Genomic DNA, 25,944 nt, shown 5'->3' on the forward strand with positions numbered 1-25,944 from the left:
GTTGCATTAAAATCTCATTAGCAGTACTGGTATATGTTCTAAGTATGTGAGCCTTAAAGTCGTTACGTAATCGTGCAAGAAAGCACACACACAATAACACTGTGTCGTCTGTTCACAATAACAATGCATTCGTAATTTCTGTTTAAATAAGTTCTCTTGGTTCTTGACTCGATATTTAACTTCAAACATTGTTGCATGTTAACAGTTTCTTAATTCTAACAAAGCATACTAGTAATGTAAAGTGAAAAGTTATATGGCAAAGACAAAGTTAAAAAGAAGACTATTTTTCAATAAACGGTTTTACATGTGAAATGTGGTGTAAACCTTTACTCTTCCTAGTACGCAGAGTTTCAACTTCAACGCAATTATCATGTGGTATACGTCGGATTCTGTAAGGTCCATTGTAAACCAGAAAGAATTTGTGACTCAAGTGTTTCTTCTTATGTGACAATGAATGAGCTTTAATGAGAACTTTCTGACCAATATATAATTTCTTTGCATTTGCTTTACCGTGTAGTTTTCTCCTTTTGTCTGATGCAGATTTTATATTTTTAATAGCCAAATCAATTATGTCTTTGTGTCGAAATTTACGTGTATTCGGGAAAGGTACAAGCTCTCTGATTCTGTTCAGTGGTTCTTCATTCTTCAGTACAAGAGTAGGTGTTAAAGCAGTGGAGTCATGAGGCATTTCGTTCAGCACGTTTTGAAATAAGTGTAAATATCTGTCCCAATGCTGATGCTTTCTGTGACAATAAAGTCTGCAAAGCTTATTGATTTCTTTCATAATCCGTTCGGAGGGGTTACAATGTGGTTAGTACAATGAAATAAAAACAGGTTTGATTTTATGATTCCGAAGCATGCGTGACCAAACAGCAGATCTGAATTGCGGTCCGTTATCTGAAATGACTTTACTAACGTGTCCAACTTCACGTAAGAAATTTTTAATAAAGGCGTTGGATACAGACCGTCCAGTGGCTTTACGTAATGGAGTGAAAGAAACAAATTTTGAAGTAAGTTCAACAGCGACTAGAACGTACGAAAATTCATTAGATGTTCTGACAAGCGGTCCCAAGAGATCAACAGCAGCAAATTCTTTTAATTTAGAAGGAATAATAGGAAACAATGGAGCACGATGTGAGACAGTAGATGGTTTCGCCTTTTGACAAAGTTTACAAATAGACAAGACTCTTCGAATTCTCTTTTCCATATTGTTAAAATAACAAGTCGTTCGAAGAATATGATAACATTTTCGTGGACCAAAATGTGCGTAGCTGAAATGAATGTACCAAATGAGCTTATTAACAAAATCGTCTGGAATGCGACGTACCCATAGCTTGTCATCAACAGTGCAGCGTTTGAAGAGTATGTTGTTTCTAACCAGGCAATAATGCCGAATCTGTGTGTGTGTCTTTTCATGCCATTTGCTCTTGATGTCTTTCCAGATCGGATCTTTATCTTGTTCATGAGCAAGGCGACTTTCTGAATGTAAAGAATACTGAAATTTTTCTCGAGGTTGCCTTCTGTGTTACTTTTCGCAAGCCCAGCCGGTGCGCGTGACAGTGCGTCCGCAACAATGTTCTCCTTGCCGGGAATGTAGACTATTGTGAAGCGGAATTCTTGCAGAAACAATGCCCAACGTTTTAACCTGTCATGATTTAATTTTGAAGACATAAGAAATTGTAATGCACGATGATCACTGTATACTTTTACGTGCTTACCAGAAAGAAAGAAAGAAACGGAATTTGTTAAATGCCCAAACGATAGCTAAAGCTTCTAATTCAGTAACGGAATAATTTTTTTCAGATTTTGTTAGCACTCGGCTAGCAAAAGCAATGGTTTTCTGAACAGTAGTGTCATTTTCTATGGCTTCTTGAAATAAATGGGCACCAAGACCGACTTTAGAAGAATCCGTGCTAAGGCAGAAATCTTGTGACAGATCTGGATGAGCTAGTATTGGCGCATTAAGTAGCGATTCTTTCAAAGAATTGAATTCCAACTGTGCTTGTTCGTCCCAGTTCCAAATAGTATTTTTTCCAGTGAGAGAACAAAGTTTTGGTGTAACAAGAATTTGCATATTCAGAAAACGACGGTAAAAATTTACAAGACCTAGAAAACTGCGGACTTGTTTTTTTGTGGATGGAACTGGAATGGCTCTTACTGCTTCTAACTTTTCAGGATCCGGCTGAATACCTTCAGAAGAAATAATATGTCCCAAAAACTTCACCTTTGTCCTACCAAATTCAGATTTTTCCAAGTTAACTGTAATTCCAGATTCTGGGAAAATATGTAACACGCTGTTGAGGATGCGATTGTGTTGTTCCCATGAGGCTTCTGCTATCAGAATATCGTCCACATATAAGGTGATGTGACGTTTTAAGAATTCAGGTAATATGGAATTTAGCCCGCGAATGAATGCTGCTGAAGAAATGTTCAAACCAAAAGGAAGTTTCCGAAACTGATAACAAACGCCGAAACAAAGGAAAGCTGTGTATATTCTACATTCTGGATGAAGTTCGATCTGATAAAAGCTGGATCTGAGATCAATAGAAGACAACACTTTTACACAATTAAAATTTTGAAGAAGTTCTTCCAACGTTTGCGGCCTGTCTGTTTCAAGAATGATGATAGTATTGATTTGTCTCGAATCTAAGACAAGCCTGATCGATCCATTTTTCTTCTCAACAACATGTAATGGATTGTTGTATGAGCTTACTGCAGGCTCAATAATGCCCTCATTAAGCATAGATTGTATTTCTGTTCTAGCACAGTCCCTATAATGTGCTGGAATTACGTATGGTCTAACACAAAATTTAGTATGCTCACGAACACGAAACTGGTATTGAAATCCCTTGATTGTTCCTGTTTTGTGAGTAAAAACTGTGGAATGTGCTTGTAAAATCTCAAAAAGGTCTTGCCTATCAGTGTCATTACAATTCTCAAGTGTTCGAATTTTATTCTGAATTAACTCATTAGTATCAAATATGTCGTCGATATCATCCCTGTCAGTACTTGCAGATTGATTGTTAGTGTCTAGTTCCGTAGAAAACTCCGAACTGTTGTCTAACAGAAGGTAAAGCCGATTAATTTCCTCGTCATGGTTTGAGAGCCAATCTTCAAATTTCAAAGCTATTGACTTACTTTCTTTCTCTAAACTTATTTCAGCATCGTGAAAGTTTAAGATTGCTTTGTGTTCATTCAAAAAGTCTACTCCCAGTATAATTTCCGTCGACAATAATGGAACAATGAGAAAGTTCATAGAGAAGCTGTGGCTTTACAAAAGAATTCTAAGTTGGTTTGTTGGCGTACATCTACACTTTTTCCAAAGATTGCACCTTGTAATTTAATCTTACGTAACGGAAGTGTGGGGCAATCGTTCGATTTGTTACATTTGCTAAAGGCTGTTTCACTAATTACTGAAATGGGACTGCCAGAGTCAAGTACTGTCATAAATTTTACGTCATTTACTGTAATGTGAATCACAGGATATGCAATGTTGTTATGTTTTACGTCGTGTTCCTGGAGTAAGATGTCCCTAATGTCTTCCATTTTTACGTAATTACTAGCTACGGCAGCTGCGTCGTCAGTTTCATACGTACGTTTTGTGGCTGCCAGCGGTATGAGTCATTGCCTATTGTCTCTTTGTTGGCGCGCGTCGTTATTGGGATTTGGAGGCCTAACGTCTACAAATTCGCCTTGTCGAGAGGGCCCTGCCAGTTCTGATCCAATTCAGGTATGTCGTTCGAATATATCGTCTGTCGTCATGTCGGTAGATTCCGTAGTTTCTTCCTTGTCCATCACGTGGTGGAGAATTTCTCCCTGAATCGTAACTGTGCGCCGAACTGTTGCGTCTGAAGTTATTCTGTCTCCCCTGATAATATTTATTTTGGTTCCTATATTGTCTGTTTCTCTGATTGTCTCTGTGATAGTCATTACCGCGGAGAGGTGATCTTTCCCTGTAATTATTACTACTCTGCCAACGGTTGTCATATGGGTGGTGTCTGTTTTGGTCACGATTTTTGTTGTGAGAATAGCCTTGTCGCGTTCAGTTATTATTTCTTTCATCGTGGAATTGCGACGGATATGACCTGTAATTGTTGTGTTCCTGTTTCCGCTTTCCGTGATTGTCAGTGTCAATTTCTAATTCTTGTAAGAGTCCCTGAAAAGCTTCAATGTCGTCTTTGCAACGTCCTGCCAAAATAATATGTCGTAAATGTTCAGGCAATTTGATTAAGCAAATGCGGATGAGTTCTGAGGGGCTGTATGGGTTTGACAGGTACTGATTCTTGTGCAACATGTCTTCAAAATATTTCACAAGACTGGAAAATTCAGATTGTTCGAAATGTTTCATCATTATGATGCTATGTTTTACTCGGTCTTGTGTAGCTTGAGACCAATATGCTGAGAGGAAGGCATGATAAAATTCTCCTTCACTGTGACAATCGTGAATGACCGATCGCATTCTTACAGCTGGTTCATTCTCTAAATAGCCACACATAAATTCTAATCTGTGCTCTAATGACCAGTTGGGAGGAAAACAATGAGAGAATTGATGGAGCCACGCTTTTGGATGAATGTCGTTGCCAGAATTCTTAAACGTTTTGAATTTACGTGTAGTAATGAACAGCTTATAGTCAAAATCATCATGTCGGCGAGTCGCATGTCGGTCATTGTTACGTCGTGTCGGCGGTTCAATCTCAAAATTCGGTGCACATTGCCAATTTCTTTCATAACTTCCGAAATGCCCTGTGTTATTATTTTGTGGTTGTTCCATATTTCTATGTCCCTCTTCCAGTATTGGGGCGCGAGTGTCCTCTGAAATACGTAATTCTTGTATTACCTGTGTCAGCTGATCTTGTACTTCCCGGATTTCTCTTTTGTACTGTGTATTGATTTGATTTTGATTTTGTTTGAATTTTCTAATTTGTTCGTACTCTTCTGTGTCATTAAAGACTACCGGTTTTGTGTCATTCAGATTATCATCTACCTTCGTAGATAAATTATTTAGCTGATCCGAAAGTTCAACTACTTTCTCTGATAATGAACTAATTTGCTCCATGTGTCTTTCTGAACCAATTTTCAGAGTATCTACTGTGTCCTTTAAGTTTTCCTGAGTTTTTGCAAGTTGTGTAACCAAATCGGTAGATGTAACTGAGTCAATTTTAGCTTGCAAGGTCTCATGATTTTCATGAACAATAGTTTGCAGTTCTTTTATAGCTGCTTCGTGATTCTGTAATGCATTTCATGCTGCGAAATAATGGGTTGAAAATGCTCACAAATTTGTGTTTATACGTCATTACAGACTTTTTGACATTTCGATTCAATGTTATGTAACTCAGTAGTTAAATCTTCACGTGTTTGTTCAAGCGTGGTTTCTAACTTTTGAAGATTTTGTTCCATTGTGTCTAACTTTTTAAGATTTTGTTCCACTGTGTCTTAACTGTTGCTGTGTTTGTCTCTGGTGTTGTTCCATTGTGTCTAACTTTTGAAGATTTTGTTCCATTGTGTCTAACTTTTTAAGATTTTGTTCCACTGTGTCTAACTGTTGCTGTGTTTGTCTCTGGTGTTGTTCCACTGTGTCTAATTTTTGAAGCTTTTGTCCCATTTGTTGCATTAATTGTAATAACAATGCACTGGTGTCTGAAACATGTTCCTCAGTGCTTTTCGGCAGTGAATTTGCACCGGCAACATTCACATTTTGACAAGCAGAAAATGTGTCTTGACTTATTTGAGAAAACGGTGAGGACCCAAAACCTGAATCTACAGTATTTGCGAGATTGTGTCCTGTCATTTCGGATTCCTGAGGCGAGCTGTTGCCGACCGATCGATCGATAATGCTTCCCTGTTCACTAATTGTTTCACTGTCTACGCCATTATTTGCCGCCCGCTCCATTTCCCTATGCACAATTACCAAATTACTACTTAGAACATTAGTTACTTCATTACACGGTGGCGCTAACACACTGCTTTCGTCTTCACTGTCATTTCTCAGTTTAGTTTGGAGCCTAGTATTACGTTTTTCACACGCCATTATTGTCACAATATTTCACACGACAACACAGAAAAGCACAATTTGAAGAGCAAAATAAAATAACATAGCAATGGAAATAATGTCTACTTAATTGCAAGCGCAGCTGCGAAATACTTGGTGCAAATCTACATGCATGCCACAACTGTTTTACTGTACAACAATGAAAAACTACAACTACAATGGAAATTCTCTCTATAATTACGCGCTGGCAATAAACAAAAGCTACACTAATTACACAAACTACAAGAAAAAAATCAGAAGATTCCAGTGAGGTATCCTCGGCTAAGGGTCGACATATGAAACGTCCCCTTTTTAAAATTATACCTGGCTGTGCTTAACCTGACACACAATATTTTTAGCGCAACGCAATCTGACTTCCAATAATCCCTACAAAAGAATGGCCCTGACTAACATTAACCTATACCTTTCACAAATCACTTACCTCACAAAAATCTTCGTTACTGGAACTACTGCAATACAGCGAGCGCCACTACTGCCAGCTAAATAAAAGATTCAAACTACGGAAGGCACTAACTACTGATACGCATAGTTAGCAAATGAAAGATTATTAAAACAAACAATGTATTTACCTTAATAGTCATAATATATATAGCAGTTCATGACAAATTTCAAAACTCCGCCATCTCTCTCCCCACATCCACCACTGCTGGCGGCTCACCTCCAACTGCCCAACGCTACGCGCTGTTCACATCCAGCTGCCGCTGCCCGACACTACAATGGCAGACAACAATGCAAACTAGTCACAGACTGCACACAGCACAGCCAGTGATTTTCATACAGAGCGCTACGTAACGTTGCCAATAAGAAAACATAAACAGCCTACTTACAAACTGTGTATTTACCGCCAGCTTTGCGCACTTGTTCGACTAAAAACGAACGTTCCTCAATGGTTAGCATTTTAACAGTGACAAAAACGAAACACATGAACGAAGGAACTAAACTTAAACGTTCACGTCAACACGTAACGACACACACAAACGATACTACTGACGCTGGCTGAGATAAACGAAACAGTGGAATGCTGGGAGAGTCCGCTTGAAGGGAAGTAACCCAGACAGGCGAACAAGCATATGGCACGCGCGGTTAACTATCATATGGAACTGCGGAGAGGCTTTTTGAACACCCCCGTACAATGTTTAACCGGAACTTACGAACACCTACCTATTAGCCGACATGTCCACCTCTGGCACGGATAACAGCGGCGACGCGTCGTGTGTGGAATCAATGAGGCCCAGGTATGCCGCTGGAGGGAGTTGACACCACATCTTCAGACACAAGTAGCCACTTAATTCTCGAGAATTCTGGGGAAGGGGGCGATGAACTCTGACGCCACTCTGAATTACATCCCACATGTGTTCGATCGGATTCAGATCAGGCGAGTTGGGGAGCTAGGACTTCAATTGGAACTCGCCATTGTGTTCCTCGGACCATTCCATCACACTCGTGGTCTCGTGACAAGGCGCATTATGTTGTTGAAAAATGCCACTGCCGTCGGGAAACATGACCGTCATGAAGGGGTGTACGTAGTCTGCAACTAGTGTACAATACACTCTGACTGTCATGGTGCATTGCACGAGCTCCACTGGACCAATGGATGCCCACGTGAATGTTCCCCAGAACATAATGGAGCCGCCGCCAGCGTGTCTCCGTCCCTTAGTATAGGTGTCAAGGAGCTGTTCCCTTGGAAGACGACACATTCACGCCCTCCTATCGGCCTGATGAAAAAGGTATCGGGACTCATCAGACCAGTCAACGCTCTGCCACGGCGCAAGCGTCCAGTGTTGATGATCACGTGACCATTTCAGTCGTAGTTGTCGAAGTCGTAGTATTAACAGTGGCCGTGAAAGGTTCGCCTGCTGCGGTGGCCTGTTGTTACGAGTGTTCGGTGCACTGTGTGTTCAGACCCACTTGTACTCCGCCCAGAATTAAAGTCTGATGTAGTCACACCATAGTTCACCGCCAGTCCAGTTTTTTCAGTGTGACCAGCCTACGACATCCGACATCTGTAATGTGGGGTGGCCGCCCAATCCCACGACGTCTGGACGTCGTTTCACTTTGATTTCGCTACGTGATGGAAGACATTCAACTCAGCACAACTCGAAGGTCGTGCAGTTTCTGACATGCTCGTGCCGAGCTTCAGGGCCATCACAAACTGCCTCGGTCAAATAAGATAGATCGCGCACCTTCACTATTCTACACATGGACAACAAGCTCATTGATACTACGTGCACAATGCGTTTGTTTGACTAGCAGTAATTCCTCGCCAGGTGACGCTGATATCTCCTTTACAGGTTTATATCGATACAAAGACCTTGTAAAAAATAACTAGACTCACTGATGGCGCTGCAGTCGCGGGATAATTTGAACCTTCGGCTGGACGCCATTATAGTGGTTGCAGTCTGATGTGTTGTGTAGTATTGTTGTTTATAAAGACCCCGATTCAACGTTGTATATTTGTTGGGGCGTACATACAGTATTTGTTACTCGTAATTCTACTGTCTGTACGTTCCAATCAAAAGGAGTACAATGGTGAAGAGTTGTGCAACGATTAATTGTACAAATAAATTCGAGAAAGGAACGAATATTACATTTCACAAGTATGTGGATATTTTAAGTTGTTTTGTATGTCAGTGCACTTGCTTAATAAATGTTTTTGTAACACGGTATTAGCTTAATGTCTGTACATCTATTTGCAGGTTTCTTTTCTCAAAACTACAGCTATTACAAAAATGGTTACACGCTGTCAGGAGGCAAGATTTCCAACCGACAGAATACCATTTTATATGTTCTGATTATTTTGAAGAAAGTTGGATGATCGGTAGTGTTTTCATGGTCTAGGTTAGGTTGAAACTTGATAAATTCGTCGTGAGTTGCCAAAGCACTATGCCATATATAACGCACTGCTCGTCATAAAATCTAAAGCAAGGTAGAGTCAGAAAATATCTATTAATATAGTGGGTACATCTTCGAGTATTTTGATGCATTTTGCGTACATCTATCGTAAATGAACTACGAAAAATACTAGGGGTCCAGTACATAACTTTTAGCTACCGCAGATTCCACGTAGCACGTAAGACAAATTCATAAACAGTGACTAGTTGCTGTTTGTTCATAAATTAAAAAGTATATTGTAGTAACGTATTTAAATGAGGCATTATGTTTGTGACCTAGCTCAAGGGAAGGCATTTTATAACCAAGAGCGATGTATAAATATTCGAACTCCGCGCGTCAGTTTACCACTCTAATGGCCGCCGGCCAGCTATTCAATTTGTCCGCTCTTCACAGTCGACCACTCGTGCGGTTGTGGGGGCCTGTATCGATATTAGGTCGGTGGTCATAATGTTCTGGCCGATCAGTGTGTTTATAACTGTAAGTTGCAACGATGAACTGCAGCCTTCAAAAATCCATCTTCACCCATTGTCGTTTGAAGCTTACCTAAAGTAAGCCGATCTCTGTGATCATGATAACTGTTACGTGTGAGGCTGAACTGCGTCTTGCGCGGAAGCATCCAGTAGTGTTTGGTTAGTGGTATGCATAATATGTTTATTTTTTTTATCTTACACGTCCAGTTCCGTAGGACCAAATAGAGGAGAAAATTCCAAGGTCATGGAACGTGTCAGCACATGAAATTACAATATAACAGTAATAGCGGATAAAATAAAATGTTTATGGACCCAAAAAGAAAGTCAAGCCATACGTTTAAGTAAACTCAATCAACAATATAACACAAGAATCAACTTAATTTTTCAAGGAGCTCCTCAACAGAATAGGAGTGACCCATGAGGATACTCTTCAATTTCGATTTGAAAGCTCGTGGATTAGTGCTAAATTTTTTGAATTCGTGTGGTAGCTTACTGAAAATGGATGCAGCAGTATACCGCACACCTTTCCACACAAGAGTTAAGGATGTGCGATCCAAATGCAGATTGGATTTCTGCCTAGTAATAGCTGAGTGTAAGCTGCTAATTCTTGGGAATAAGTTGATACTGTTAACAAGAAGCGACAGAGCTAAAAATGTCCTTTGAGAATGGGAAGAGTTACCTCAAAATATAATACCATACGTCATAAGCGAATGAAAAGTGTCGATCTATCATTCACTTCAGATACCGTTCGAACAGTAAAAATGGCAGCATTAAGTCTTTGAACAAGTTCCTGACTGTGGGCTGTCCACGAGAGTTTACTGCTTATCTGAGCACCTAGAAATGTGAACTGTTTAGTTTTGCTAATCATATTCCCATTGAAAGGGTACAGTACTGCCCGACATTGAAAATAGGTACAACATACTTCATTATTTTTGTCAGAACAACACATTTTTTTTTGTAAAATAACTCAATTTCAGTTAATACAGTGAAGCCGGATACCAGTGTGGGAAAGAATGACAATTTATTTATTTAATTGATCACATGTGCACTCCCACAAAATAAATCCCTACATCCAGTTTGGTGAGGTCTGTGAAATGAATGAATGTATGGTCGTCTGCTAACCGCAGATAGTGAATGTGAATATATGATCATCTTTGAGACGATCCTTTGGCCACCTTTGGTGGGACCAAAGAGATGAAATTTACCTGAAATGTGGCTGACCAATACGGTAGCAAGGTGCTCCCCACTTCGACAGAGGTGTGAGAGGACCTGGAGAACGGCCATGTTTCAGCACTCTGTCGCTGGATCTTGTGCTGTTAAGACCTTTTTTTAGTTGTGCTCCGTAATGACAAAAGAGTGGAGACATGGTATGCATGTGGATTATTTAAGAGTAGTTTGAAATAATTATTTCTCTATTTCAGTAACTTTTGTGGGGAGAATTAAATGTCAGGCAGGTAATATTAATGGGATTGTAGTAATCTTCGGAAATAACCAATGGTCACAATGAAACCACGTGTAGCAATAAGTTGAAATACTTCCGTGTGCTTAAGTTAAGCTGAATTACTAGCATGTGTACAATAAGTTGAAATATTTAAGAAATAGCGTGTGTACCATAAGTTGAAATATTTAAGAAATGGCGTGTGCAGGACTTGAAATTAGAGACGAGTACTTCCACGTGGTGAGTACTGTGTGAGTCTCAAACTGTGTATGAGACAAAATATAAAGAGAAGTACTCGTCCATGGTATCAGTTGAGGACTCGCGTGTGTGATGAATACGTTCTTAATATTACTTTGCGTGATATGATTCCGTGTGACGCTAGATTCAAACTCTGAGAGAGAAGCAAGGTGAGTCGGCCGTCTATCCAGCAACGCCACTTGGCTTGCATTGCACAGGAAGACGTGCATATATCTCCAGAGTTCATAGTAGGAAAGTAGAATTACGAAGTGGGGCAGTGTCGTGTGAAACTGGGATAAATATTAATTGACGTGGGAAAGCTGAAAGTGATAATGTTGTGACTAATCCCTGTGTAGTATTTCATATTGTAGTGTGGTGTATGTCATGTAATTTGGGTATGTGTGGTTTGCATGGGAGAGTAGCGAGGTAGTTTCAAAAGATTAGTGGGTTATGCTCGTTCCTTCGGTACCGCTCGGTCTGGAGGATAGTTTCGTGATGATGATTGTGAGAGTCGAAGTGTGAGAAATAATAAAAGATCCACCATCCTATCCAGAAAGTGCACTGTAGCGTTAAATAATTACGAGACCATAATATAGAGATTCACCAATGTAAAGGCATGCCCACTGGGCAGAATTTCTCATGTGTTATTGTTGTAGGTTATAGAATTTGTGTGTTTAGGTTAGAGAATTTATCGGAATAAATAAGATAGTGAAAAGAAAAAGATTGGTGGACTTTTCCTTCGAATTGTATGTTGTCATAATGTCCCGAATTTATGTGTGCGCCATTGATATTCAGTGCGGTGGCCACGTGTTGACGAAAGCCGTTAAATAAAAAAGAAAGAAAATGTGGTATTGCCAGTGCGTAGTGTACAGTCAGAGTTCTGTAAATTACTGATAGATGCGTGTTTCCGTTGCGTATTAATCATGTAGGAGGATAACTTGTAACTTAAGTGTGAGTACTAGAGTTCATGTTACTCGATAAATAAGAATGAATCCACTCGCTCGGCAGACCACTCATCTTGCAGGCCTGACTGCTTGATGCCACAGTATGAGCAAGGCATGTGGGTGCCTCTCACCATTCTGTGAAATTAAAACGCCGGGTCTTGTCGAATTGTGTGTTAGGAACTGTAGAAACTAAGTCTTACTATGATATAACGTTAGTTTATTTTATACAAGCCATGAACTTATGTGGGGAACTGTACTATTTGAAACAAAAATGGTTCAAATGGCTCTGAACAGTATGGGACTTAACTACTGAGGTCATCAGTTCCCTAGAACTTAGAACTACTTAAACCTAACTAACCTAAGGACATCACACACATCCATGCCCGAGGCAGGATTCGAACCTGCGACCGTAACGGCAGCGAGGTTCCAGACTGTAGCGCCTAGAACCGCTCGGCCACTCCAGCCGGCATATTTGAAACAGTGCCAGTGTTGCACACTACATCCAAGCTAGTGTCATCAGCAAACAGAAATATTTTTGAATCACCTGTAATACTAGAGGGCATACCATTTATATAAATAAGGAACAGGAGTGGCCCCAACACTGGCCGTGTCCCACTCAGACCCGCATCATAGTCATTCTCGACACTTTAAACAATGAACTTTTGCTGTCTGTTGTTAAAATAAGAGGTGAACCAACTGTGAGCTGTTCCCCGTATTCCATAATCGTGCTACTTCTGGAGCAATGTTTTGTGATCAAGATAATCAAACGCGTTAGTTACATAAAAAAAGATGCCTTGCGTTCGAAATCTTTTGTTTAAACCATCCAGTAGAAAGAGAGATTATAGCACATTTTCAGTTGTTGAACCACTTCTTAAACCGAACTGTCCATTTGATAGCCAATTATGTGAAATAAAATGACCAATTATCCTTACATACACTGCCTTTTTAGTAACTTTAGCAACACTGATGGCATAGAAATAGGTCTAAAACTGTCTATATTGTCCCGTTCTTCCTTTTTATAAAGCGGCTTTACTATTATGTACTTTAATCGTTCAGGAAACTGACCATTCTTAAAGGAACAATTACAAATATGGCTAAGTACAGGGCTAACATACGCAGCACAGTACTTTAATATTCTGCTAGGCACTCCATCATACCCATAAGAGTCCTTAATGTTCAGTGATTTAATTACTGACTCAGTCTCTCCCGTGTCAGTATCACAGAGTACTTCACACATCAATCTCGGAAAGGCATTTTCCGAGAGAGTCGTATGATTAACTGTACAAACTAAGTTTTTATTTAATTCACCAGCAATGCTCAGAAAATGATTGTTAAACACTGTACGTATATCTGACTTATCACTAACAGAAATATTTTTACTACGAACTGACTTTATATCTTCGAGCTTCTGCTGCTGTCCAGGCACTTCCTTCACAACTGACCATATAGTTTTAATTTTATCCTGTGAAGTAGCTATTCTATTCACGCACCACTTACTCTCTGTCTTCCTAACAACCTTTCAAGCACATTACAAGACTGTTTGTAATGGACTAGTGTAGCTTGATTGTGACTATTTCTAGCATTTTGATTTAATTCCCACTTTGTTCTACATGATATTCTTATCGCACTAGTCAGCCACCCACGCTGTCTTTTATTGCTAGTACCCTGTTTAGAACGTTCTAATGGAAAGCAACTTTCAAAGAGCCTGAAAAATGTGTTAAGGAAAACATTATTTTTGTCATCTATGTTATCGGCACTATAAACATCCCGCCACTCTTGTTTCTTTATGAGGCTTAAAAAACTTTCTAGCTTTTCTACGTAGTTTGTAATTATATGTGTCATTAGCTTCGTTGTGCGTGTGTGTTGTTGTTGGTGTGTTTATCGTATGTGATGAAATACAAAATAAAAGAGCTAGCTAGATCCATGATTCGAGATTCGAACACATCAAGAAAGAATGTCGGAGGAGGAACTGGAAGTAAACTGATGGACTGCGATGGCAGTTTGGCAACGGTCATGAAGTGTGAACTATAGTGTAATTTTAGTCGGACTATAGCAAGTAAACTTCCACAAGTCGCTCGCAGAGGCAACTTCTGCGAATTACCTGATGTGGAAACTCCCTCAGCAAGTCGACTTCTGGAAGTTCCGTCTACTTGCAGAAGCAATTTCCGTGAATTATTGTAAACTGTTTCCCTGCATCTTGCTGTTGCCAGTTGCAAAAAGTTGTCCTGAAACTTAACAGAAATTTAGTGGGTTCAACACCGGTACGACAATGTCAGAGTGGAAAAGAAAAATGGCACAAAGACAGATGAACGGAAACAAAAGTACCATGGGAACGCATAAACTTATATACTTGGCAACAGTCAGCCAAGGATGCGAAAAAATTAATTCATTACTTGTTTCACCAGAGGAGAAACTAGAATGGCAGTAGAGACATCTTTCTTTTCGCTGATTTTTAATTTTAACCTAAACATGGATGCAACACGTTTGTAATAAATAATGTTTGCAGAAATCGGAGAGTAATTAAAAGGCGATCTCTTGATGATTTAGCTTGAGGCATTTTTGTTTCCTGTTCTCGAAAGCCTTACATTTGTAATAAAAGTAATAAATACTGTTTGCAAAAGCCGAAGAATAATTAAAGGGTGATCTCTTGGTGATACAGTTTGCAGCATTGTTGTAACCTGGTTTAGAATATTTTTGTGCCATAGCCAAGAGAATTTTGAAAATTGCGTACGATATTCTTATAAAATTTTTAATCTGAGCGATGTTAATGCAACGATGATGGTGGCTGCCATGCTTTTTAGCACAGCACTGTAAACATCAGTATGCTGATCTCAACGACGCGCTTCTAGTGCAAACACTTCTGCAAGTACTTGCAGCAAGTTGCTGAAATTAACTTGCCCACGCGACTGGCAGAAGTAAACTTGCACAAGTTTCAGTTCTAATGTAAGCAGCTCAGCAAGTGCTTGCAGAAGTTACTTGCGGAATACATCAGTGCTAATGCAGTTCTTTCGTTCCCGCTGTAGTTCCACGAATATGACGGGTCTGAAAACTGTGGCGCTGCGATCGCCTCGTACTCGTAGACTAAAGGGCGGAGAAAAAAATGCCACACTTGAAAGTCGGCATGCGATTCCTCATCCAGATTCAAGACAACAGTTTATCTAGCAAAATCAGATCGGGTTCATCTTGAAAATACGTGTATGAAAACGAGGAGCTGGCAACACTGTCACATCGCGCAGTGCACCGAAATGTACAGAGCAACATTTATCACGCTGCATTACGGTACCAGCCGCCGTAGCTCACTGAGTGCCGGCACAGTAGCTCAGCGTGTTCGGTCAGAGAGCTGGTTGGCCTCTGCAATAAAAAACTGAGTGAAAAGATCAACAACGAACTTGAACGGACGTCATGTGACATCCGAACGACCAAATACAACGATCAACAACGAACAAAATGCAAAAAAAAAGCGTGGTCGGTCAGAGATGGTTGGCCTCTGTAATAAAAAGCTGAGTGGAAGGATCAACAAACGAACTTGAACGGTTGTCATGTGACGTCCGCAACGACCAAACACAACGATCAACAACGAACAAAACAAAAAAAAGAAAAAACTGAGTAGGCAAGTTCAGTCCGGCTTTCGCAGCCGTGTAGTAGCGGTCGTGCTGTATGTATGCTTCCGCCTGCGGAGAGCGCTCGCTCGCTGTTGTTTACTTTCAACGGCCGTCACTTATACCAGAACATGGCCAACCGTTTTAGAAAATTGACACTACGATTCAATGCAATGCAATGATTACATCCGACCAAAGACCTTGGAAGTCAAACCCCTCCTACGCGGGATAGCTAAGATCCCTGCTTCCGACATTTTGGGCATCCATTTGTCCATCTTAAGCGGTACGGTGTACGTCAAAGTCGTCACTGACGCGGTGTGCGAAATAATACTTCGTGACACCAAACATAGACTACGCTTTTGCCACGCCGACGGCATTGTCGGCGCTGTCACTGTCGATCATGCAGGCTTGGGCGTTATTGCGGCTTTCCGCCCCTATGGTCCCCGTTGGGCGCAATTCCAAACGTACCTCGTTCTTAACGGTGTACGACAGATCACCATCGATCTCCGTTGCCATGTGCTATTTTATCTGCAAACCAGTTGGTTAAGAAAGATGACGATACGAAAATAGAAGACATTTTGGGTGTTCGGGTTAGGGACAACGGTGAGATAAGGAAAAGAGGCGAAGAACTATGGCAAGAGTCATGGGATACCGACGAATGTGGTAGAATAACCTTCCAACTCTTACCAAATGAAAGGAAAGGCTAGTTATGAGGTATTTTGAATCAACCCGGGGATTGTTCCATTTTCTCACTGGTCATGGGCCCCATCCGACATATTTATGCCGGTTTGGGGGGAAGAGGGCTACGCCCGAGTGTGACTGTGGCGCATCAGAGGGTACTCCCGACCATGTGGTTTACGAGCGCCCCCTTTTCGATGACGTAGCAGCCACATTACGACAGTAACTACCAAACAACGACACATACGACTTGCTGAGACATGAAGAGACATTCCAAACCTTGAATAATCTGGCTAACGAGGTATCACGAAAGGTTTTGACAGCTTACTTGACGGGCATTCGTGATCAATAGGAAACTACCGAACGTGTCCCAGTACCCTAATCCTATACCGCCTGTGGGTGGACAGGTCGACTTGTAAGTTGGAACCCGCCACGTGCAGGGCTAGGGGGGAATGGGGTACACTAAATTCACAACAATGAAATGCACCGAACTTAACGTAGGTTAGTTAGTAGGATTTAGAAATAGAAACAGGAATAGGAACCTGCAGCGATTAGTAATTTTGGTCTGCCTAGTGTCAGGGGCACGCTCATCAGGATTAGCTTGATGAGCAAGGCATTGCAGTAGGTTTATATCCACACTGACACACCTGTGTCACTGCAGGCAGTTGAGATTAGCTATAAGTAGGTATTAGTGTGTATAGCTTAACATAGAACTTAAGTTTGCCCATTAACCTGTTCTGTCATAAGTTCACAAGTAAAAATGTAATTAGCTGCAAACAATAACATTGTAACACTTAGGACCCACTAACCATTAAGGTGGTGGGTTACATTTGTATAATTATAATGTATTGTAAATAAAAAAAAATTTTTAAAAAAAAGCACCAGCGGGTGCCATGCGGTCGTTATACATGACGGCCAACCAGAGACCTGTTCTGTGTGCTGCAAAGAAGGGTATTGAGGTCCGAGCGCTTCAGGGACGCATCACCCAATGCTGGCCTCTACCGTGGCGCCTCCGACTCCGATGACGATTTTACCGACCACCTACACATCGGCGCTCTCTTCTCCTCCCGCCGACCGTCGTCAGTCGGACCACTTAGCAGTGTCCCTTCGAGCTGCTAGGGATAACATCGGGATCGACTTGTCACGCCCATAGCCTGTCGCTACTCCGGCGCCACTACCAACAAGCGGCGACTTCTGATCTCCTCGAGGCCTATGATATGGACGTCCCGTCGCTTATCGTCCCCGCGTCACGGCCTTCCTCCCAGACCGCCGCGACTCCCAGTCGTCTTCCAACACATAGGGACGGACCTGCAAACAACGTCACCTAAACGGCGCAAGAGGAGGCGCCATACAGTCTCGGAACGAGACAGCTCACCTCCCCATAGGGCTCCAGAAGCGTCCGGCCCGACGAGGCCTTGGAGAACCTGTACTGCAGCAAGAATGGCAGCAACGCTATACTGGCTCTGGCTGTTCCGGTACCTAGTCTGCCTGCTCGCCGAGGTATACCTAAACCGATGGACTCCACCGTTATGACTGCTACCGAGAAGTACTCCCCCCTTGCGGAGCAAGTGGAATGTATGAACGCCCCAACGAAAGCGGCCTGGATGGCGTGGAGTGATATCGACGATGCCCTGAACCACACCCAGACGGAGACCTAGTTACGCTGACGGTAGCGCCGTCAGGTGACGTACCGTACGGTTACCCGCTGCCTCACCCCTCTTCACTCCCTGCTGAAGGAGTTCCTCTCGACGGCGGGTCTCTATTGCAAACGTACCGAATAACAACGACCAACACTAACATCATAAGCTTCCGAGTGATTATTCAACTGCTGTGCGAAATGATATGGGCATTGGACCTCGACATCGCACTACTACAGAAGTCCACTTGGGCACACTTCCGGACGTCGCGGGATATAACACCTATCCTTCTCCTGGTGACCACCTGGGAGGTGGCGTAGGCATCTACCTCGCGAAGCCATTCCAGTAGCTGATATCACGTACGTTCTGTTCGCTAGAGGCATGGTAATCACCGTCATGGGGACGATTATTGTCAACATTTACGCTCCGTCAGGCTCCACCCACAGACGCTACAGAGTACACATCTATTTAGAAGAATTTTTGAAATTTTTAAAAACATAGTCAGCGATCTTAAAATTTGTTAAAATTAAAATTTAAAACAGTCTTGATCGCATTTTTTTATTATTTTTTTATTTTAATTGGAGTGACTGACCGGTTTGCACTCTTTCATAGAGTCATCTTCAGACTCCATAGCGGTGGATGGACACTGCAGTTACAAGAGCGTCGAGGGTCGCCGGATTTCGTCTGGCAGTGTCCATCCACCGCTCTGGAGTCTGAAGATGACTCTATGAAAGAGTCCAAACCTGTCACTCATTCTAATTAAAATAAAACAAATTTTAAAAAAATTCGAGCAAGACTGTTTTAAATTTTAATTTTATTTAGAAGAAATCGCCTCTTTATTTCTTGGGCGCCGTGACCATCACTTGCTTGGGGATGATTTAGTTCTGCACCCTTCAAGGATCAAATGTCGAGCTACAACACCCGTCAAGAACTGCATTTTGTCGTCTATGATCTGTTGCTGCGCGACACCTGGGAGTTTCAGCACGGCGACGCACCTGGACATAGATGGTCACTCGGCGAGTCTCCTTGATGGCATTTATGTCTCACGGGAACTCACACCTGCACTCCAAGGTGCAGAACTTTGGCCCTTGGCCTTTTCCGACCACTGTATTTACATCTGCAACATTCTCCTCCCACAACAAGTGGTCTATCGCAGTCGTGCATCATGGGAACTAAACGCCTCCCTCCACCACGATCCCGACTGTTTTCAGTGCTTTAACCAGACATGGGCCACCTGTGAACGTCGCTTACCTAGCACAACCTTGACTTGGTGGCTAGAATGTGTCAAACCTGCCATTAGACATACCTTGATTCAGTATGGCTAGGAAGTAGCTGCGTGGCGCCAGTGCACTAACGACCATTTCTACGTCTTTCTCCGCGACCTCGACACTCAGCCCCCACACCCCTGAAAATGGTTCAAATGGCTCTGAGCACTATGGGACTTAACATCTGAGGTCATCATTCCCCTAGACTTAGAACTACTTAAACCTAACTAACCTAAGGACATCACACACATCCACGCCCGAGGCAGGATCTGAACCTGCGGACGTAACGGTCGCGCGGTTCCAGTCTGAAGCGCCTAGAACCGCTCGGTCACACGGCCGGCCACCTGGGTTTCTATCCGTGAACGGACTAAGAGGAGGAGGTGCTCCGCATACAACGAAAAGCGTGCTGTTGCAAAGTGTGCCGTCAGGCTCCCGATGGGTAGCTCCAAGATTACGGCACGGAGCAGTGTCATAAGTGGGCAGTCCTGCCGTATGGAGCGGTGGATGGTCACTGGTCCCGCCACTCGGCCATCGACCTGAATCAGGGAATGAGCGCCGGGATTATAAAGATCAAGGAAGCGGAAATCATTCGGTTCATTACACAGAATAGAAAAAGGTGCCGCACCTTGTTGAATGCGCTGTCAAAATCAATGGCAACCACTGCGGCGCGGAACCTGCACGCCGCTGCCAGTGCGATTAAATCGCGACATTCCCCTGTGGCCGTTTGTATATTATCTGAGCCATCCGGAGTTGTCTGTTCAGGGAATAGACTGCTAGGCAGTATCTTGCGGCAACGCGCCCCAGGAGTTGTGCAAAAGTTGTATAGTCTGCGTTAAGCAGAGTTAGTGGGCGGTAATGTGCTGTCAACGCTTCTGGTATCGATTTTTGGATGGGTATGATGATTCTGGTGATAACGGCAGGCGATACGACGTTGCCCATCATCAACAGCTCATGAAACATCGTTGTCCATCGCGACGTCATTAGCGCAAGGAAAGCTCGACAAAATTATATCGGAAATCCGTCGACGCCACGTGACTTATTCAAAGCATCTTTGTTGATTGCATTACGGACTTCGTCGCACGCAATCAGTTCGTCCGCCTCGTCGCCGGCGAGGGTGCGAGCAACGCGTGGTAAGACAAACTTCTCAGCGCGGTTGTTGGTGGTTGCCTCTCGGTTTATTGTGCGGTAGTGGTCTACAAAGGTATTGACGATTTCGGCCTGACAAGTGATGTGCTGGGCCCGACAGGAGTAATTCTAGGTGATGTAGTCGTTGTCGTCGGTGTTTCCTATCAGAGGCGATGTGATGCATGGTGTGGTGTTCCTGTCCCGCCCAACCTTGACATCTGGTCCTCACCACCTCCCTCTGCAGTCTCCGGGGTGTCAACATTACGATCTGTGTCTTAACCCTGCTGCCTTCCGTCTGGGTTTCAGGGGTGGGACCGGCCGTTGTGGCCAAGCGGTTCTAGGCACTTCAGTCTGGAACCGCGCGACCGCTACGGTCGCAGGTTCAGATCCTGCATCGGGTATGGATGTATGTGATGTCCTTAGGTTAGTTAGGTTTAAGTAGCTCTGAGTCTAGGGGACTGATAACCTCAGATGTTAAGGCCCATAGTGCTTGGAGGCATTTGAACCATGGCGTGTCGGTTAGTTCCAGGTCCGTGCAGTCACTCGCCGCTATAGTGGGAGAGCCTTGTTCCTCCAGAATAGTGTGGTAAAGTCTCGTCTTTGACCATAAATATCATCCCTTGGCTGACATGTTATCCAAAGGCCGCCATTAACCTGTCAGCAATACCATTTGGCGTTGACAGTGCCTGTGCCAGGTGTGGCAGTTGTGAGGCATGATGAACATTAGTGTATGCCACCTTTTGGAGCAGGTCGTGGGTTCGGAGTGAGTTGTTGCGTATGTACAGTCGGGCGCGCTGGAGCAATCGCTGGTAGTTTGCCGCTGCTGATTGCCACAGCGATCGGGTGAACAAAACCCCTAAGCATCGCACAATGTCCACCGTCATAAACGGAATGTGCAGAGCGCCCAACCCCCGTCCGATGTGCATAATCTTGGTTTTATTCATGTTGACCCTGCTACACCCCTCCACACAGTATATACACTCCTGGAAATGGAAAAAAGAACACATCGACACCGGTGTGTCAGACCCACCATACTTGCTCCGGACACTGCGAGAGGGCTGTACAAGCAATGATCACACGCACGGCACAGCGGACACACCAGGAACCGCGGTGTTGGCCGTCGAATGGCACTAGCTGCGCAGCATTTGTGCACCGCCGCCGTCAGTGTCAGCCAGTTTGCCGTGGCATACGGAGCTCCATCGCAGTCTTTAACACTGGTAGCATGCCGCGACAGCGTGGACGTGAACCGTATGTGCAGTTGACGGACTTTGAACGAGGGCGTATAGTGGGCATGCGGGAGGCCGGGTGGACGTACCGCCGAATTGCTCAACACGTGGGGCGTGAGGTCTCCACAGTACATCGATGTTGTCGCCAGTGGTCGGCGTAAGGTGCACGTGCCCGTCGACCTGGGACCGGACCGCAGCGACGCACGGATGCACGCCAAGACCGTAGGATCCTACGCAGTGCCGTAGGGGACCGCACCGCCACTTCCCAGCAGATTAGGGACACTGTTGCTCCTGGGGTATCGGCGAGGACCATTCGCAACCGTCTCCATGAAGCTGGGCTACGGTCCCGCACACCGTTAGGCCGTCTTCCGCTCACGCCCCAACATCGTGCAGCCCGCCTCCAGTGGTGTCGCGACAGGCGTGAATGGAGGGACGAATGGAGACGTGTCGTCTTCAGCGATGAGAGTCGCTTCTGCCTTGGTGCCAATGATGGTCGTATGCGTGTTTGGCGCCGTGCAGGTGAGCGCCACAATCAGGACTGCATACGACCGAGGCACACAGGGCCAACACCCGGCATCATGGTGTGGGGAGCGATCTCCTACACTGGCCGTACACCACTGGTGATCGTCGAGGGGACACTGAATAGTGCACGGTACATCCAAACCGTCATCGAACCCATCGTTCTACCATTCCTAGACCGGCAAGGGAACTTGCTGTTCCAACAGGACAATGCACGTCCGCATGTATCCCGTGCCACCCAACGTGCTCTAGAAGGTGTAAGTCAACTACCCTGGCCAGCAAGATCTCCGGATCTGTCCCCCATTGAGCGTGTTTGGGACTGGATGAAGCGTCGTCTCACGCGGTCTGCACGTCCAGCACGAACGCTGGTCCAACTGAGGCGCCAGGTGGAAATGGCATGGCAAGCCGTTCCACAGGACTACATCCAGCATCTCTACGATCGTCTCCATGGGAGAATAGCAGCCTGCATTGCTGCGAAAGGTGGATATACACTGTACTAGTGCCGACATTGTGCATGCTCTGTTGCCTGTGTCTATGTGCCTGTGGTTCTGTCAGTGTGATCATGTGATGTATCTGACCCCAGGAATGTGTCAATAAAGTTTCCCCTTCCTGGGACAATGAATTCACGGTGTTCTTATTTCAATTTCCAGGAGTGTAATAAGAATGGCAAACACCTGACGTACTTCGTTCTCCAATCTCACGAGTATCATCCAGTCATCGGCAAATGCGGGACAACTGAAGAAACTCGCACGGAGCCGGATGCCTGCAGGAGTACGTCGAAGAGTGTGCATCAGTGGTTCGAGAGCTACTGCAAACAGCATCCTTGCCTGAGATGTAAATAAGAATTAAACCTACTTCCCTGTCACTGACTCTCACCTTCGAAGGAACACCGCGGAGGAGGCGGATGAGGAAGGTAATGAAATTCTGGGCTATCGCATCAAAGAAATCATGGTTGATCCTGTCAAAGGCACGATCAAAATCCACTGATATGAATGCCGCTCGCGTGCGACATGCTTCCCTCAGGACAACGATATCACGGTATCCACCTAGATAGAATGGATGTTGCTCCGAACGTCTAGACAAGCCTGGTCTGGTGGTAATGTCTTGGATATTGCAGTCTTGACCCTTGCCGCCAACATTCGCGCAAAGAGTTTTTAGTCAGTATTGAGCATCGTCAGCAGTTGAAATTAGATAATGGGACATCTGCAGTACGGCACAGGTTCACGTTAACTGTTCTTGTCCACGCTGCACACAGTTACAACATTGCCAGAGCCTCGGTTTTTTAATCGCATTTCTATTAAACCTATTGACGGAACTAGCTTCGGCTAGATACACTTTTGTCTTGAACTGGGATGAGGAATCGCATGCTGACCGCCAAGTGCGGCATTTTTTCTTCACCCTGTATAATTCTGTGGGCTCCAGAAAACAGCAGTGAGGTAATGTTTTCATCATAAATTTAGAGTATGATTACCAAATTCGATTCGATGGTTCAGTGGTCCAGCTGAAGGTAGCTCACCGTCAGTTGGTAAGCTCCGCAATTTAGCCCAAATTTACCTCCCACTCTGCAAAAAGTCTATGTATTACTAAAACTATGCACGCACTAACTGTTATCCAAATTAAACTCGAATGCTAACTTTTGATTAAACAGAACCCTATTTGAATTGAACTGTAACTGGTCTGAATACAACTTGTCTTTATGTTGAACGCGTAACTGAAGTAAAACAGTTACCTGGTTATAATAAAATTTCCACTTACCTTACGTCTTGACAACATTGTTGCAGATTTCTCGAAAGCACAACAGCAAACAGCAAGCAGGCAGCGGCTAAGTTAGATTTCCATTTTTAAATAAAATTTCCAAACAATAATCAAACTGTTGTATACCAAATGGTGCAATATGATAATGCGTAATGATAAACCTTTAAACAATGGGATGGGGTGAGTAACTATTCCTATGAAATGATATTCCAAGACAACGGTTTTAGAATGAAGTATGTATTCCAAAAGACTGAGTAAAACTTCGCTTGGCCTGCACACATTACATTCATCTGAACAATACTTAGCTTAATAAAGTGAACAATGATTTAAAAGAGTACACTGTTAACAGAGAATTTCTATAAAAACCAAACAGTTTAAGCAGTTGGTATGTTAATTAATGACTCAAATAAGTGGGGTGGTCTTTCAGCTATGGAACCGGCCGGTGTGACCGAGCGGTTCTAGGCGCTTCAGTCTGGAACCGCGCGACCGCTACGGTCGCAGGTTCGAATCCTGCCTCGGACATGGATGTGTGTGATGTCCTTAGGTTGGTTAGGTTTAAGTAGTTCTATGTTATAGGGGATTGGTGACCCAGATGTTAAGTCCCATAGTGTCCAGAGCCATTTTTTTCAGCTCTGAGCAAGTGAATTAAGTTAACTAGCTGACAATAATCATTCCGACGAAGTAGCTGAGCAGTGCTGCAGTCTTACCTCAAACTTTCCTTGAAAAAAAAAATCCAAATTTATATTCCTTTCGCCTTTCAATGCATAAATCATATTCATCCTCGCCGTCCTCTGCAATAATACTTCTTCAGCTAACGGATACAATTACAAGTCAACACGCACTCCTGAATACGTCATCATCTACCACAATTCAACTAAGAATGAATCAGACAGCGCAGAGGGAAAGACTGTGCCACAACAAGACCAAAGGTTGTTTAACAATAACATAACTTGCTCTCTCTCTGACGAGCACATCGATAACCTACAAAAATTAAAATGACATGCCCACCTTACAGGTTCTTTCAGTCTTTGAAAACTAAATAGTTTCAGTAAATCAATTTTAAATGTGTAAGGCGGAGATTCAGTTTTTAAGGGTACAGATGCTTCATTCTTCAACAAAACACATTAGCTAACAATCTTAAGTCTTAATGAGTTCAGGCAAATATAAAATCGTTTCTGTGAGCGAAGGAGCCGATGAAAAGTATTAAGCACCGGACTGTAGACTCGAAAAATATTGAGTTCGATCCCTGGTCAGTCGTATAATGTTTGTTATTTATCACTTCTTCACCTCTGTCAACGTTTATCAATGTGAAAAAAATGTCATGTCGCGCCTCGAATAGTACCATGCCCAGTGAGCTACTGTGGTGCCTAGAGCTCACAAATGAGCCCTGTGTACTCGCTTTAAGCTTGACAACGAAATCAGTGACGTCATCTCCAAATTCGCCGTCTCTGTGCTCATAAGAGTCTCCACCGCTGCCCACTAGTCACTCCAGTCAGTTGGGTAGTTGCGGACTAGACTCGCTCAGAAAGGACTACGAATACAGGAGTTTGTAAGTATAACCGCCGACTCAGGGCATTCCCTCTACGTATGCAATCTTTCTGAAAGAAATTTCCGCCGTTAGACTGTAAGTTACTATTCATTTCGGCATTATAGCTGTTTTTAAGTGCAAACGGAAATATCACAAAATGTTGGACCTGCAGAAATGACACAAGCAACCATTGGACACGACGATTATTATATACCAGTATAAAGACTGATCAGTTAGCAGTGAATCTTGTTTTTGTTTATACATACATTTGTACAGATAAAACGTTTTTGAAACTGCTGTAAATTTTGAGCCGTGCACGGCTCGTGTTCGTGCCATTTACTGTTTGTCATCTTCTCTTACGGTACTGCCGCCTCGTTTTCTTATTCCATTTACTGGCGTCACTAACATCCTGCCTTACTTGCCCGTGAGTGGCAGCAGCAGCTTGTATCGATAAGTGCACTGTAGAACCATCTCTGGAGTGACCGATAGTATTTCCGGGTCGTCGTGTGTCTGGAAGTCAGTTGGAACAGGATGGCGGTCGGGTCGCACCCCTAGTGAGGTCCGCACAGCCAGTACCAGCGG

Source organism: Schistocerca nitens, chromosome 4 (genome assembly GCF_023898315.1).
Source record: "Schistocerca nitens isolate TAMUIC-IGC-003100 chromosome 4, iqSchNite1.1, whole genome shotgun sequence".
Lineage (NCBI taxonomy): Eukaryota > Metazoa > Arthropoda > Insecta > Orthoptera > Acrididae > Schistocerca > Schistocerca nitens.